This window comes from Dendrobates tinctorius, unplaced genomic scaffold (genome assembly GCF_039654945.1).
Source record: "Dendrobates tinctorius isolate UK_male_01 unplaced genomic scaffold, ASM3965494v1 ptg000008l, whole genome shotgun sequence".
NCBI classification, from domain to species: domain Eukaryota; kingdom Metazoa; phylum Chordata; class Amphibia; order Anura; family Dendrobatidae; genus Dendrobates; species Dendrobates tinctorius.
Genome location: NW_027361676.1, coordinates 55,914,005 through 55,930,130, shown reverse-complemented (window position 1 = coordinate 55,930,130; position 16,126 = coordinate 55,914,005). Strand labels below are relative to the sequence as shown.

Below are 16,126 nucleotides of genomic sequence, written 5' to 3'. Positions count from 1 at the left end.
TCCATGCAACGGTTAAAAAACCTCTGGGCAGAAGCCCGGTGTAATATCTCCCGAGCTCAGGGGAGGTATAATATTTTGCAGACAAAAAGAGAACCCCGGGGCACATGTTTCAGGTGGGGGAGAAGGTTTGGCTTTCCACACGGAACATCAAGCTGAAGGTGCAATCGGCCAAATTGGGGCAAAGTTCATTGGTCCGTACGAGATTGTGGAAATAGTCAATCCGGTGGCATATAGGTTGCTTCTCCCCGCCTTGTTTAAAATATCCAATGTGTTCCATAAATCTCTGTTGAAACCTGTGGGGTCTGTCAAGGAAATCTCCAGGTCTGTAGCTCCTGTGTTGTGTTGGTGGAGGGTCACATGGAGTATGAGGTTGGGCATATTGTGGACTGACCTTTTCCTGCCGGAACTCTCCGCTGTCTCCCCGGTGAGTGTCGTGGCAGACTCTGCCCCACTCCCGCCCCCTGAGGTCACGTGCCACAGGTCCTGTGACCCTGTGGGTGCGCTTACTCCCGATAACCTGCAGGGTACAACCCGGCCCCGCTTGTCTCAGGCTTATCTGGTTCCGTGCTGTGTGCACATCACCGGTTAGTGCCCGTGACAGTTTTAAGACATTCCACAGTAGTCTCCAAACTGTATAATGGCTTCCACATTAGCTTTCATGCTGCATCATGACCCCCACAGTAGAGCTCAAACTATACAATGACCCCCACATTAGTTGAGACACTATAAAATGCCCCCAACAGTACTTGAGCAATATAATGGCTCCCACATTAGCTGCCACACTATATCATGACCTCCACAGTAGGCCCCAAACAGTATAATGGACCCCACACTTTGACGACCCCCCACAGTAGCCCCTACAATGCTCCTTCACGGTACGATGCTTTCATTCACACCACAAGTTTTATTTAAAATAAAAAAATTATATATTCATCTAATCGAGCATCCTGATGAGTCCATCGGAAAAAGCACTGATGCATGCATAAGATGTCTGAGGTCCAGCGCTGCGTGATGACATCACCATTCAGGGACTCTGACATCCTGCGTGTGGGCACCGGCACTTCGACTACTGCATCATATGGTGCCAATAGCCTTAATGAAGGGCTCGCTGGAGTAGCACATCACTTAATGAATTTTGTGAATCTTCACTGTGGCATGCAGGACTGGAGTAGCATTTCTGGAGTGAGAAACATGGACAGTATTAATGAATTTGACAGGTGTGTGACAGAATTTTGTGACATTTGAAAGTGTTTTATGCCAGAAGAATGACGTAAGCTAAGTATCCGCCTTAGTGTGACGGCAAAGCTTTGCACTTCATAATGAGCCATAACCACTGTGATTTGTACCCCCCAATAAATAATTTTAGAAGGAATGCTGCACACTCCTCATTCACAAAGTTTCCTCCAACTTTACATGTTCACCACAAATGTGTGTGTTACTGTATACTTGCAGCAATGACAATTGAAAGGCTGCACTTTGAAGGTTTGTTCATCTTATGTAGTTTATGAAGAATTTATCAACTTCTATCTGAGCACTTGACTTCTCATACTTGCTAATGGCCCTTTCACTTAGTGATAAATACTTAGTGCTTTGTGCTAATAGGAACTTTATATTCTTTACAGGAGATGATGTATATTTTTTCTATTTAATTATTTAGCCAAGTTGATTTTCTTTTAATTGTACATTAGATTATTGATTAAAGTGCTGTGTAGAGTTTTAGAGAAGATGTTTCATGACTATTGTCAAAATCAAATTGCAAAGAAATATTTTGTTGTTCGTTAAGAATAAAACTTATGTCATGACATCTGGGAAGTTTCTTAAGGATAAAAATACATATATCAACAACATGGATGCTTCATTACTAAAACTTCATTGTACTCAGCTGTCTATATTAGTACTGTACAGTAGACTCTGGGATGGAGTGGCAATGTTCATGCCCACTTCCACTCTACTCAAACTCCTAATAACCAGTGAGGTGGCATGGGGTAAATGGTAAGCCTGTGTCTTCTGTGATTCATTTGAGAAATAATGTAAGACCATGATGTTAGACGAGCTGACTTTTCTATAGATCTTATTGTTATACGTACAAGATAAACATAACAATTATTCTGATCAGACTTTGATCCAAGTGTGATCCGAGTGTCATCCCTTTTTCATGAACATGGAGAAATAAAAAAAAAAGTTACTCCACCTTCTCCATTCTGACAGTCCATGAAAATCAGACCGCACTTGGATGTTATCCTAGTGTAGTCCGATTTTTTTCACTGACCTATTGATTGCATTGCCAATGATCCGGCCCTCAATCAAAATTGGACATTTCTCCACAACCTCTTAGTTTTCAAAAATCACGGATATGTGAATGACCCCATAGACATAGATAAAACACAGATAGCACTCTTACGTGAAAATTGGACAAGTGGATTAACTCTTACTCCATCATGCAACACATGCGCAGTATACCTGATGATTACAGTCCACTTGGCGGTTAGAATACTTTTGAAGTGGCATAATACTCCATGTGGTTGCTGATAGTAAAAAAATGAACATTTCAGAACTTGAAACGTCATTATCATGTCAAAAAACTTTACTTAATTTTTGTGCTATATCTTATGAGAGAAATCTTTTTCTTTTTCCACCTATGAGTCAATTCTTCCCCTCCATCTCCTGAGCTCATCATTTACTCTGAAAAGAGCTAAAAAACCATCTTGGTCAAAGCAAGATGTCCTTAAAGCACTGTGAGATGTGAGGTTACACAGCTTATTAGAGGGATGGAAGCATTTAGCATGGTGAAAGACCAGACAAACCAGGCAGATCATGCTGCAGCTATCAGGATATGTATTCACTTCAGTGCTGGATTCACAGCCATACTACTCAGTACTTCAGTGCTGGATTCACAGCCATACTACTCAGTACTCTCTTATAAAGTCTTCCATTTTGTTGTGGCTTCTGTCTATATGCTTCAGAGAACAAAGAACAGGAATCTCTCTCTCTGTGTGTATGGAAGACATTATAGCAGCTAGTCTCCACCCACTAGGTCAGAGGCAACTGAAAATCAAGGAAAAACCCTTTAAAGGGCAAAACAGGTGAAAAATTCAGGATACAAATTATTTAGTGGACAAAATATTATTTTATTTTATGTACACACATACAACTTATTCTGATAATTTACCTGAATTAATAGGTACACTTTTATTGATGCTTGGGGACTGTGTGATACTTCACATTTTCACTGTTGGGCTGTGCACAAAGTTGCTGCCATCTCTCGCCCATCCTATCATCTTTGTGCCATGTTGGGTCAGTGGCATAGCCTTCTTTAGCTAGAAGAAACTGTCAGGGATGTATGTGATTTTCTGTAACTCTGGCCTTCTGGCCTGCCAATCTCTCACTATATTTCCCTTAAGATTGAGGTCTCACACACTCTACACTCATCCACTGGTAAATTCTTCCAAGGCTGATCAGATCACACACATTTGGCTTCCCATAAGGCTAAATTCTCATATGTTCCACACCATCTCTGCTATAACTATTCTAAAGATTGAAGTCTCTCATAGGTCACACATTTTCTGAAAGCAGGCTCTACTTAGGGACTGAAGTTTCACATTATCTACACATATTTGGGCATCTCTCTACCCTACCAGTGGGTCTATGACACAACTTCAGGAACCAACTATACACTGTTACACCCGGTCCCGATTCTGGCCCTGCACCCGGTTCTGGCGCTGCCCCCAGTTCTGGTCCCCCACCAGCTCCTGCTCCTGACGCTGCCCCTGTACCTCTGAGAGGTCCCTATCTGGATCCTCGCTCTTTGTCTGCCCCTCGACGTCCTGCTGCTGCTTCTCTTTCCCCCACTTCCTGGGATGCTGCCAGCAGGCCTCCAGGGAGAATGCTTAGGATGCGCGCGCTTCCCTCTGGCCTCCTAAAGGGACAGCGCACATTTTTTGAAAATATCAATTAACCAATGACAACGCACTGATTACTATTTCTGGTCACTCCACCATAGGGGGAGTGCTGGAGCAATGTGTATCTACTCTTGCTAAATCTGGTTCTGTCCCTGTCTGTCTGCGCTGTTATAGCATTCCGTTTGGCACTCTGCTTATACTGTTTGTTGCCGCAGAATATCAGTGACCTGTGGTTCGGCTATCCTAGACGATATCTGTACCTATAAGTGCCATCCCGTTCCACCACTCTCCATCTGAACACGTGGACAATGCTAAAGTCACACTTACGAGAAACTCGCACGAGTCTCGCACCTCAACACCTGGCACTGCCGCCGGCACTCGGGCACTGTGACCCCGGCCTTAGCATAAGGGCGCAGGCAGACGGCTGTATAACTCATGCGATGTTCGCACCACAATCCTCAGACTGGCTGGTACCGCTCCTGACATGAGTGTGACAGTGTGATGGTTTACTATGCAGCTGTCACACTCAGGTCAGGAGAGACGACAGTCAGTCGGAGGATTGCAATACGATCCTTGCATGAGAAATATGTCTGTCTGTTGGCCCCTTAACAAGTATAACCATACATTAACCATGAGCTGCATTCTATTTAATAATTTCATAATTAATTTATTACTAGCTGAAGAGCCCGGCGTTGCTTGGGCATAGTAACCAACTGTGGTTAGTTATAACAAATTATAATGATTATATTGCACATAAAAACCATGCATCTAATCCTATCCTGTGTGATACTGACTGCTGAGCCGTGTATCTAATCCTATTCTGTGTGATACTGTCTGCTGAGCCATGTATCTAATACTATTCTGTGTGATACTGTGTGCTGAGCTGTGTATCTAATCCTATCCTGTGTGATACTGACTGCTGAGCTGTGTATCTAATCCTATCCTGTGTGATACTGCCTGCCAAGCTATGTATCTAATCCTCTCCTGTGTGATACTGACTGCTGAGCTGTGTATCTAATCCTATCCTGTGTGATACTGACTGCTGAGCCGTGTATCTAATCCTATCCTGTGTGATACTGGGCTCCCCCTGCAGTCTGTGTCAGAGGGTGGTCTGTGTTGGCATGGTAATAAATTGTGTTATTTCCAGCTTTACAGAAGGACGATAACACCATAGAAATGATAAGAATAATAGGCCTCAGTTACCACAACTGTCTACAAAGAAAACTGTTGCTGATAGCAACCAATCACAGCTCATTTTTCATCTTTTAAACAGCTCTAGGACAGTGTGGCGAGTTTTGAGTGGCGACTTTTGTGTTTCGACTTTTATGTGGCGAGGTTGGTGTATGTGTGGTGAAATGTGTGCTGAGCGTGGTATATGTGTTGAAGCACATGGTAGTGTGTGGCACATTTTGTGTGTGTGTTCATATCCCTGTGTGTGGTGAGTATCCCATGTCAGGGCCCCACCTTAGCAACTGTACGGTATATACTGTTTGGCGCCATTGCTCTCATTCTTTACGTCCCCCTTGTTCACATCTGGCAGCTGTCAATTTGCCTCCAACACTTTTCCTTTCACTTTTTCCCCATTATAATAATAATAATAATAATCTTTATTTATATAGCGCCAACATATTCCACAGTGCTTTACAGTTTAACAGTTTCAAAACACAAGTCATAAGTAACAACATTAACAATACAATAATTAAAGCAAAATAAGATGACATAAGATGACCCTGCTCGTGAGAGCTTACAATCTACAATGAGGTGGGGGAGATACAGAGTACAGGGGTGTATTTACAATGGTGTATTTACAATGATGGTGCAGAGATGGATGGAGATAGTGAATGGGCTACACACGCACCCTGACACATAGAATGACTTTGATTAGTGAACGTGATAAGCCGCTCTGAACAAATGTGTTTTGAGGGAGCGCCTAAAACTGTGCAAATTGTGGTTAGTCCTAATTTCTTGGGGTAGAGCATTCCAGAGGATGGGAGCAGCACGGGAGAAGTCTTGGAGTCGGGAGTGGGAGGTACGGATTAGTGCAGAGGTTAGTCAAAAGTCGTTTGCAGAGCGCAGCGATCGGCTAGGTCGATAGACAGAAATGAGGGAGGAGATGTAGGGGGGTGCCGCACCGTGGAGAGCTTTGTGGGTGAGAACAAGTACTTTGAATTGGATCCTATAATGAATGGGCAGCCAGTGTAATGACTGACGAAGAGCGGACACGTCCAAGTACCGATTAGCCAGATGGACAACCCCGGCTGCTGCATTAAGTATGGACTGGATAGGGGATAGTCAAGTGACGGGGAGGCCAATTAATAGAGCGTTGCAGTAATCCAGCCGGGAGTGGATCAATGCTACAGTGAGGGTTTTTGTTGTTTCCATGGTGAGAAAAGGGCAGATTCTAGAGATGTTCTTTAGGTGTAAGCGGCAAGAGCGGGCAAGAGATTGTATATGGGATGTGAAGGAGAGATTGGTGTCAAACATAACACCCAGACAGCACGCCTGCTGCCGGCGTGTTATTGTGGTGGCACTCACGGAGAGGGAAATGTCAGATTTAGGGAGGTTAGTAGACGGCGGGAGTAGAAGAAGTTCAGTTTTGGAGAGGTTGAGTTTCAGATAGAGAGTGGACATGATATTGGAGACTGCGGACAGACAGTCACTGGCGTTCTGTAGTACAGAGGGAGTAAGGTCGGGGAATGACGTGTATAGTTGTGTGTCATCAGCATAAAGATGGTACTGAAAGCCAAATCTGCTGATGGTCTGTCCAATTGGGGCTGTGTAGAGAGAGAAGAGAAGGGGGCCAAGGACTGAGCCCTGAGGTACCCCGACAGCAAGAGGAAGAGGAGATGAAGTGGAGCCAGAGAAAAAAACACTTGAGGAGCGGTCAGAGAGATCGGAAGAGAACCAGGAGAGAGCAGTGTCCTTAATGCCTAGTGACTGGAGCCTAGAGAGTAGGAGATGGTGGTCAACAGTATCGAAAGCTGCAGATACTTCAAGAAGAATGAGCAGAGAGTGGTGACCATTACGTTTTGCTGTCAGAAGGTCATTGGTCACTTTGGTGAGTGCAGTTTCAGTCGAATGTAGGGGGCGGAAGCCGGACTGTGAAGGGTCTAGAAGGGAGTGAGTGGAGATGTAATGGGTAAGGCGGGAGTAGACAAGGCGCTCTGTTATGAGCTCATTTTCTGCTCCACCAGTTGAGAGTTCTCCTTCCGTTCTCCCTCTGGTGGTGACAGGAGGTAGTGAGGTTGGTTTTAGTGGTAGTGATCTGCCACCTGATGAGTAGGATAACGATTGGATCTCTGGAGTATCAGACTGGATATAAGACAGCCGACGCCCTATCCTAGTGCTGGTGATTCAGTTTGCTTCTCAGGTCTTGGACTTCAGCTCTCTTCCAGTCTTCTTAAGTTAAATTTGTTTTTTGCTAATGTTCACACTTGCGCTTGTTGGACAATTCAGTTTCTTGTGTTTTCAGCTTGCCCCTGCTGGGACTATGCTGAACTTCCACTCCTATTTATCTGTATTTGCCAATTTGCCTTTTTGTCCCTTATTAGATTGGCCTCTTTTTGCTCTGTTTCAGAATATTTCAGAGTGCTGATATAGTGGGAGAAGTCTAGTGACTTCAGGGTTAATTTTGCTATCAGATGTGTTGGACATTATTTTTGGTAGGATTTTTTGGCAGATTGCAGACAGTGGCTTTCCTTTCCTGTCCTTTCTAGTTAGTCGGGCCCCATCGTTTGCTCAGCCTATTTTCCTGCCTATGTTTGTGTTTTCATCTTGCTTCACCGTCAATACATGTGTGGGGGCAGTCTTTTCCTTTGGGATCTGCTCTGGGGCTGTTAGTTTTCCCTTTTCTTGCTTTAGGTTTATGCTGTCCTCCGGCGGTGACGAGGCGTCTAGGAACAACGTAGGAACGCTCCATTGCTACTGTTAGTTGTGTGGTTAAGATCAGGGATCTGCAATCTGCATAGTGACCAACCTCTCTGGTTTTCTGGGACTTAGCTTTTTGTTGTTCCTCCTCGGTGACCCATTCATAACAGAATCACCAGCCATACTGCAGATTCTAGGGTACTCAAAAGCAGGGAAAGATTGTTTAAGGGAAAAAGGAAAAGAAAAAAAAAGTGTCAGAATTTTTTTTTTCTTGGTATATTTCTTCCTCTTTTTTTTCTGGGGCTGTAGGAGGATTTTTTTTTTCTAATGGAGATTAAGCAATTGTCTGATCGTGTGGAGCAATTTGCTGCTGAAGTGCAGGGAATTTGCACCTACCTCATTCAGTCACATGCTGCTGAACCTAAGATTCCTACTCCTGTTGTGTTTTCTGGGGATCGGTCTAAATGTCTGAATTTTAAGAATAATTGTAAATTATTTCTTGCCTTGAAGCCTAATTCATCAGGGAGCTCTGTGCAGCAGGTTAAAATTGTCATCTCCTTGCTGCGCGGCGATCCCCAGGATTGGGCTTTTTCTCTGACACCTGAAAATCCTATTTTGACTAATGTGGATGCATTTTTTCAAGCCTTGGGGTTGCTGTATGTTGAACATAATGCTGTTGATCAAGCTGAGAGAACCCTGTTGGCATTAGACCAGGGTCAGGATCCTGCAGAGTTGTACTGTCAAAAATTCCAAAAGTGGGCGGTCTTTTTGGAATGATAGTGCATTGGCGGCTCTCTTTCGGAAAGGTTTGTCAGAGACCGTAAAAGATGTTATGGTGGGATTTCCTGTTCCTTCTGGTCTGGATGGCTCTATGTCATTAGCCATTCAAGTTGATCGGCGTTTACGTGAACATAAAACTACACGGGAGGTGCTGCCACCTTTTGAACAAATGTCTGAACCTATGCAATGTGATGGGGTTTTGTCTAGGGCGCAACGTCGGGAGTTTAGAAGGCGTAATAAGCTGTGTTTTTCCTGTGGAGACGCCTCTCATACTATTTCTGTCTGCCCTAAAGGAGAGAAACGTTTGCACACACATTTGCTGTAGGCAGTATACAACCTAAGTTCCTTTTGGCAATTACTCTGATCTGCTCCTTGTCCACATTTTCCACTAAGGCTTTTGTGGATTCAGGAGCAGCTCTGAATCTGATGGATTTGGACCTTGCTAAATATTGTGGTTTGTCCATGACGCCTCTGCAGACGCCTATTCCTTTGAGGGGTATTGATGCCACTCCTTTGGCGGAGAATAAACCTCAGTTTTGGACCCAGGTGATAATGCGAGTTGCCCCAGACCACCGAGAAAATTGTAAATTTTTGGTGCTGCATAATTTGCACGATACTATTGTTCTGGGGTTCCCCTGGTTGCAAACTCATAACCCAGTTTTGGATTGGAAATCTGTCTCTGTGGTGAGTTGGGGTTGTCAGTGTGTTCTTAGGGACGCTCCTGTTTTCTCCCCCTCTCCTCAGTCTCATGATGTTCCTGATTATCTGGCTGATTTGTCTGATGTTTTTAGTGAGAGTAAGTCTGCGTCTTTGCCTCCTCATAGGAGTTATGACTGTGCAATTGACTTGATGCCTGGGTGTAAATCTCCCAAGGGTCGACTTTTCAACTTATCTGTACTCGAACATGATACTATCCGATCCTATATTAAGGAGTCGTTTAGGTGCTGGGTTTTTTTTTGTGGCCAAGAAAGATGGTTCATTAAGACTGTGTATTGATTATCGTTCCCTTAACAAGATGACGGTTAAATATCAGTACCTGTTACCTCTGATGTCTGATTTATTCTCCAGAGTTAAGCGTGCCTGCTGGTTTACTAAGCTTGACCTCAGGGGGGCGTATAATCTTATTCGCATCAAGCACGGGGATGAATGGAAGACGGCGTTTAATACTCCGGAGGGACATTTTGAGTACCTGGTGATGCCTTTTGGGCTCTCTAATGCCCCTTCTGTCTTCTAGTCCTTTATGAATGATATTTTCTGAGACTTTGTGGATATGTTTTTGATCATCTATCTGGATGATATTTTGATTTTTTCTAGTGATTGGGATTCCCATGTGGAACATGTCCGGACTGTGTTCCGGATGTTAAGGGATCGAAGTGCCTCTTTGGTGTACAGAGGATTTCATTTTTGGGATTTATCTTGTCTCCATCGACTATTGAAATGGACCCGGCCAAGGTACAGGCCATTTATGATTGGTTCAGCCTACTTCTTTGAAGGCTCTCCAGAAGTTTTTGGGTTTTTCTAATTTCTATCGTAAATTTATAGGTAATTTTTCTAGTACTGTCAAACCACTGACTGATCTGACCAAGAAGGGAGCTGATGTGCTGAATTGGTCTCCTGAGGCTGTCTCAGCATTTCAGGAGCTTAAGCAGAGATTTACTTCAGCTCCAGTTTTACGGCAACCTGATGTCTCACTTCCATTTCAAGTGGAGGTAGACGCTTCTGAGATTGGTGCAGGAGCTGTTTTGTCCCAAAAAGACCCTGTGACTTCTAAGATGAATCCCTGTGCCTTATTTTCTCGAAAGTTTTCCCCATCTGAATGCAACTATGTCGTCGGGAATCGGGAGTTGTTGGCCATGAAATGGGCATTTGAGGAGTGGAGACATTGGTTGGAGGGAGCTAGACATCAATTTGTGGTCCTCACCGATCACAAGAATCTGATTTATCTGGAGTCGGCCAAACGCTTGAATCCTAGACAGGCTAGATGGGCCTTGTTTTTCACGCGTTTTAATTTTGTGGTCTCTTTTCTTCCGTGCACTTAGAATGTTAAGGCAGATGCCCTTTCTAGGAGTTTCTTTGCTGATTCTCTTAATGTGACCGAGCCTACTACTATCTTAGGTGAGGGGGTAGTTCTTTCTGCCATTTCGCCCAATTTAAGACGCGCCCTGGAGGAATTTCAGGAGGATAAACCCGAGCGTTGCCCTATGGGAAGATTGTATGTTCCTGACCAGTGGAGAAAGAGAGTGATGTCTGAAGTCCATTGCTCCGCATTGGCTGGTCATCCGGGTCTTTTTGGTACCAGAGATTTGGTGAGTCGGTCGTTTTGGTGGCCTGTATTATCTCGTGATGTCAGGAATTTTGTACAGTCCTGTGTGACTTGTTCTCAGTCTAAACCCTGTTCTCGTACTAGTGGGTTGCTGATTCCCCTGCCGGTGCCCAAGAGGCCATGGACCCATATCTCAATGGATTTTATTTCTGATCTTCCTGTCTCTCAGAGAATGACTGTTATCTGGGTGATTTGTGATAGATTTTCGAAGATGGACCATCTTGTACCACTCCCAAAGTTGCCATCTTCCGCTGAGTTGGTACCCTTGTTTTTACAACAGGTGGTTCGGTTACACGGGATTCCTGAGAACATTGTGTCCGATAGAGGGGTCCAGTTTGTTTCCAGATTCTGGAAAGCCTTTTGTTCCAATCTGGGAATTCAGTTATCCTTCTCCTCCGCGTTTCATCCCCAGACCAACGGGCAGACTGAGAGAACAAACCAGACCCTGGATTCTTATTTACGATGTTTTATATCTGCTGATCAAGATGATTGGGTCTCATTTTTGCCCTTGGCCGAATTTGCGCTTAGCAATAGAGCTAGTTCTGCCACTTTGATGTCCCCCTTTTTCTGCAATTTTCGGTTTCATCCTCGATACTCTTCAGGTCAAGTGGAATCTTCGTCCTGCCCAGGTGTGGACACTGTGGTTGTGAGAATGCAGCAGATATGGGACTAAGTGGTGGATAAGTTGTCACTCTCTCAGGAAAAGGCCCAGCATTTTTCCAGCCGGCATAGGACCATTGGTCCCCGGTTTAAAGTGGGTGATATGGTTTGGTTGTCGTCTAAGAATATTCCTATGAAGGTTGCATCTCCAAAATTTAAGCCCAGATTTATTGGACCTTATAAGATTTTGGAGATTCTTAATTCTGTTTCTTTTCGATTGGCTCTTCCAGTTACGTTCAAAATCCATAACTTATTTCACAAGTCATTGTTGAAGAGGTTTGTTGTGCCAATAGTTGCTGTGGTGGCACCTCCTGACCCTGTATTGGTTAAAGGCAATGTGGAATATGAGGTAGAGAAAATATTGGATTCTCGTTTGGTTTGACGGAGACTCCAGAATTTGGTCAAATGGAAGGGTTATGGCCAGGAGGATAATTCTTGGGTCTCTGCCTCTGATATTCATGCCAATAAATTGGTTCGTGCTTTTCACCGGGTCCATCCTGATCGGCCTGGTGGCATGGATGAAGGTTCGGTGACCCCTCCTCAAGGGGGGGTACTGTTATGAGCTCATTTTCTGCTCCACCAGTTGAGAGTTCTCCTTCTGTTCTCCCTCTGGTGGTGACAGGAGGTAGTGAGGTTGGTTTAAGTGGTAGTGATCTGCCACCTGATGAGAAGGATAACGTTTGGATCTCTGGAGTATCAGACTGGATATAAGACAGCCAACGCCCTATCCTAGTGCTGGTGATTCAGTCTGCTTCTCAGGTCTTGGACTTCAGCTCTCTTCCGGTCTTCTTAAGTTAAGTTTGTTTTTTGCTAATGTTCACACTTGCGCTTGTTGGTCAATTCAGTTTCTTGTGTGGTCAGCTTGCCCCTGCTGGGGCTATGCTGAACTTCCACTCCTATTTATCTGTATTTGCCAATTTGCCTTTTTGTCCCTTATTAGATTGGCCTCTTTTTGCTCTGTTTCAGGATATTTCAGAGTGCTGATATAGTGGGAGAAGTCTAGTGACTTCACGGTTAATTTTGCTATCAGACGTGTTGGACATTATTTTTGGTAGGTTTTTTTGGCAGATTGCAGACAGTGGCTTTCCTTTCCTGTCCTTTCTAGTTAGTCGGGCCCCATCATTTGCGCAGCTTATTTTCCTGCCTGTGTTTGTGTTTTCATCTTGCTTCACCGTCAATACATGTGTGGGGGCTGTCTTTTCCTTTGGGGTCTACTCTGGGGCAGTTAATTTTCCCTTTTCTTGCTTTAGGTTCATGCAGTCCTCCGGCGGTGACGAGGCGTCTAGGAACAACGTAGGAACGCTCCACTGCTACTGTTAGTTGTGTGGTTAAGATCAGGGATCTGCAATCTGCATATGGACCAACCTCTCTGGTTTTCTGGGACTTAGCTTTTTGATGTTCCTCCTCGGTGACCTATTCATAACAGTGCTTCAAAAGTTTAGAGATGAAGGGGAGATTGGAGACTGGTCTGTAGTTGTTTGTGCAGGATGGGTCGAGAGCGGGTTTCTTTAGTAATGGAGTAACTATGGCGTGTTTGAAGGAGGATGGGAAAATGCCCGAGGAGAGGGAGAGATTAAAGATTGTAGTTAGGTGGGTTGTGACGACTGGAGAGAGAGACTGGAGGAGATGTGAGGGAATGGGATCGGTAGTGCATGTAGTCGGATGAGAAGAAGAGAGGAGTCTGGAGACTTCTTCTTCTGTGATGAGATCAAATGTGGAAAGTGAGCCAGGAAGGGATGGGAGTCACAGCACTTGGTGGTTGGGAGCAGATTTCCTGACGGATATTATCCATTTTTTCTGTAAAGTGGGAGGCCAGGTCATCAGCACAAATGTCTGTGATAGGGGCTTGAGCTTTTGGCCTGAGGAGGGAGTGAAAAGTGTCAAAAAGTTTCTTGGGGTTGTTGGCTAGTGAGGAGATCAGGGTGGTGAAGTAGATCTGTTTGGCGAAGTGAAGGGCAGCGTTATAGGTTCTTAACATAAATTTGAAGTGGATGAAGTCTTCTGGTGTGCGGGTTTTTCTCCATAGGCGTTCAGCACTCCTAGAGCATCGCTGGAGAAGTTTAGTTTGCGATGTGAGCCAAGGCTGTTTTACTCTGTGCTTGGAGGTTCTGAGGGTGAGGGGAGCTACTTGGTCAAGGGTGCTTCTAAGAGTGTAATTGTAGTGATGAACAGCCAGATTATGACAGGAAGAAGAGGAGGTTGGGGACAGTGATGAGTGTAAGGAGTCTGAAAGTGTCTGAGGGTTAATGGCTTGTAGATTTCTGACTGTGTGGTAGGTAGGAGTGAGCTGGGGTGGGCGAGGATTTGTGAGCGTGAAGGAGAGAATGTTGTGGTCAGAGAGTGGAAGCGGTGAGTTATTTAAGGTGGGAGATTGAGCAGAGCCGGACAAAGACCAGATCAAGGGTGTTACCGTCCTTGTGTGTCTCAGAGGTTGAAAGCTGCGAGAGGTTATGTAGTTAGGGGCAAAATTGTTTGGTGAATTGGAACGCACAGAGTTAAAATTTCACCTCACAACATAGCCTATGACGCTCTCGGGGTCCAGACGTGTGACTTTGCAAAATTTTGTGGCTGTAGCTACGACGGTGCAGATTCCAATACATACATACACATTTTCCCCATTATGTAGATAGGGGCAAAATTGTTTGGTGAATTGGAAAGCGCAGGGTTAAAATTTTGCCTCACAACATAGCCTATGACGCTCTCGGGGTCCAGACGTGTGACTGTGCCAAATTTTGTGGCTGTAGCTGCGACGGAGCAGATGCCAATCCCGGACATACATACTGTACATACATACAAACATACACACCCACATTGAGCTTTCTATATTAGATTATGAAGTTATTAAAGGCTCGGGATAATTGTCTGCAGTCACTCTGAGACTACGGACGGCCAAATCATGATATGGTGCACCTGCTGTCATGAGACCCCAATACCACTGGTGCGATCAGGCGGTCATGTGACCACGTTTTCTATTTGCACATGTTGACTAGTTAAGTTTGACTTCTCTCAATAGAAGATAATTGGGAGAAGCCGAACTGGTCATCACACCACCCTCTGCTCACATCAGCGATTCTGGGACCATTATAACTGTACATACAGTATGCGGACTCAGATAAATATTATGTGGGCACTTAAGAAGCATTATTATTTATAGGGGCACCAGTAGGGTAGTTACTGGATGGCAGACGGTGCTGAGGGGGCTGTCAGTCAGTGCCGTGGTGCTGTTACAGTCGCCACTTTCTATACACAGAGTGGTGACTGAAACCATGCCAGCGCAACCACTATGACTGGAAGAGCAAGGCTGCTAGGAGGAATAAAGTTAATTTCCTCCTGGCAGAGGAGCTCTCAGTGCAGGTGCCGCACAGTGTCAGAACACTATTAACAATTATACTGTGTATTGGAGGAGCAGTGGGGACATCATTCTATATATAGGGGAACTCTGGGGGACATCATACAGTACTGTATGTACGGGAGCTGCAGGCCCATCATAATGTATGTACGGGAGCTGCAGGCCCATCATACTATATGTAAGGGAGCTGTCTGCCTACCATACTGTCTATAGGGGAGCTGTGGGATCATCATACAGTGTATAGGGGAGTTGTGGGATCATCATATGGTGTATAGGGGAGTTGTGGGATCATCATATGGTGTATAGGGGAGTTGTGGGATCATCATACGGTGTATAGGGGAGCTGTGGGATCATCATACTATGTATAGGGAATCTATGGGATCATCATACCGTGTATGAGGGAGCTGTGGGATCATCATATGGTGTAGAGGGGAGTTGTGGGCCCACCATACTGTATATAGGGGAGATGTACATGGGGAACGTAAGGGACAAAATTAAATGTTAAGTGGGCACTTAAACATTATTGTTATAGGGGCTCTCAGTATTATGACCATCAAAGTTGCACATGGAGTATTATTACTTTCTAGGGACAAAATGTGGAGGGCACGTGCACATGAAATTAATATTTTCTTGGGGGCAATTTTACCATCTAGAGATCACAAAGGAGGCATTATTACAATCTAAAGGGCATAGTGGTGGCATTACTATGTGGGGCAGTAAGAGGACCTCTGTTTTTGTAACACACAGCAGGTGCAGTAATAGGGAATCATATGGCAGCAGTGGCTCAGTATTGGGGTATCATCAGGATGAGGAGTTTGTGCAGGTTGGGAATACATTTACACATGGAAACACAAGAAGCAATGGGATGAAACTGAAAGGGAGAAGATACATATTAGATAATAGAAAAACTTTTTGACAGTGAGAGTGATCAATGAGTGGAACAGGCTGCCACGAGAGGTGGTGACTTCTCTTCAATGGAGGTCTTCAAACAGAGGCTGGACAGACATCTGTCTGGGATGATTTAGTGAATCCTGCACTGAGCAGGGGGTTGGACATGAGGATTATGATTCTACATGTGAACGGTGCTGGAAATGTGAGAAGTCAGATCTGTCTTTGTTGTAATCTTTGCAGATGAGTCCTGGCTGGAGAAGTCGACATGTCGGTATGGGCCAGACGGAAAAGAAGGGAAAAGTGAATGACTACACCTGAAAGAACGTCATCTGTAAGTCACCATCTATAACTATGCAG

The 16,126-nt window shown here is 44.7% G+C and overlaps 1 protein-coding gene across 1 annotated transcript in view; it reads left to right on the top strand.

The window, feature by feature from the left end:
* The window catches only part of GPM6A (glycoprotein M6A), a 546,705-nt gene that overhangs the window by 24,612 nt on the left and 505,967 nt on the right, over positions 1-16,126 (top strand). The gene's annotated exons all lie outside the window — the stretch shown is intronic.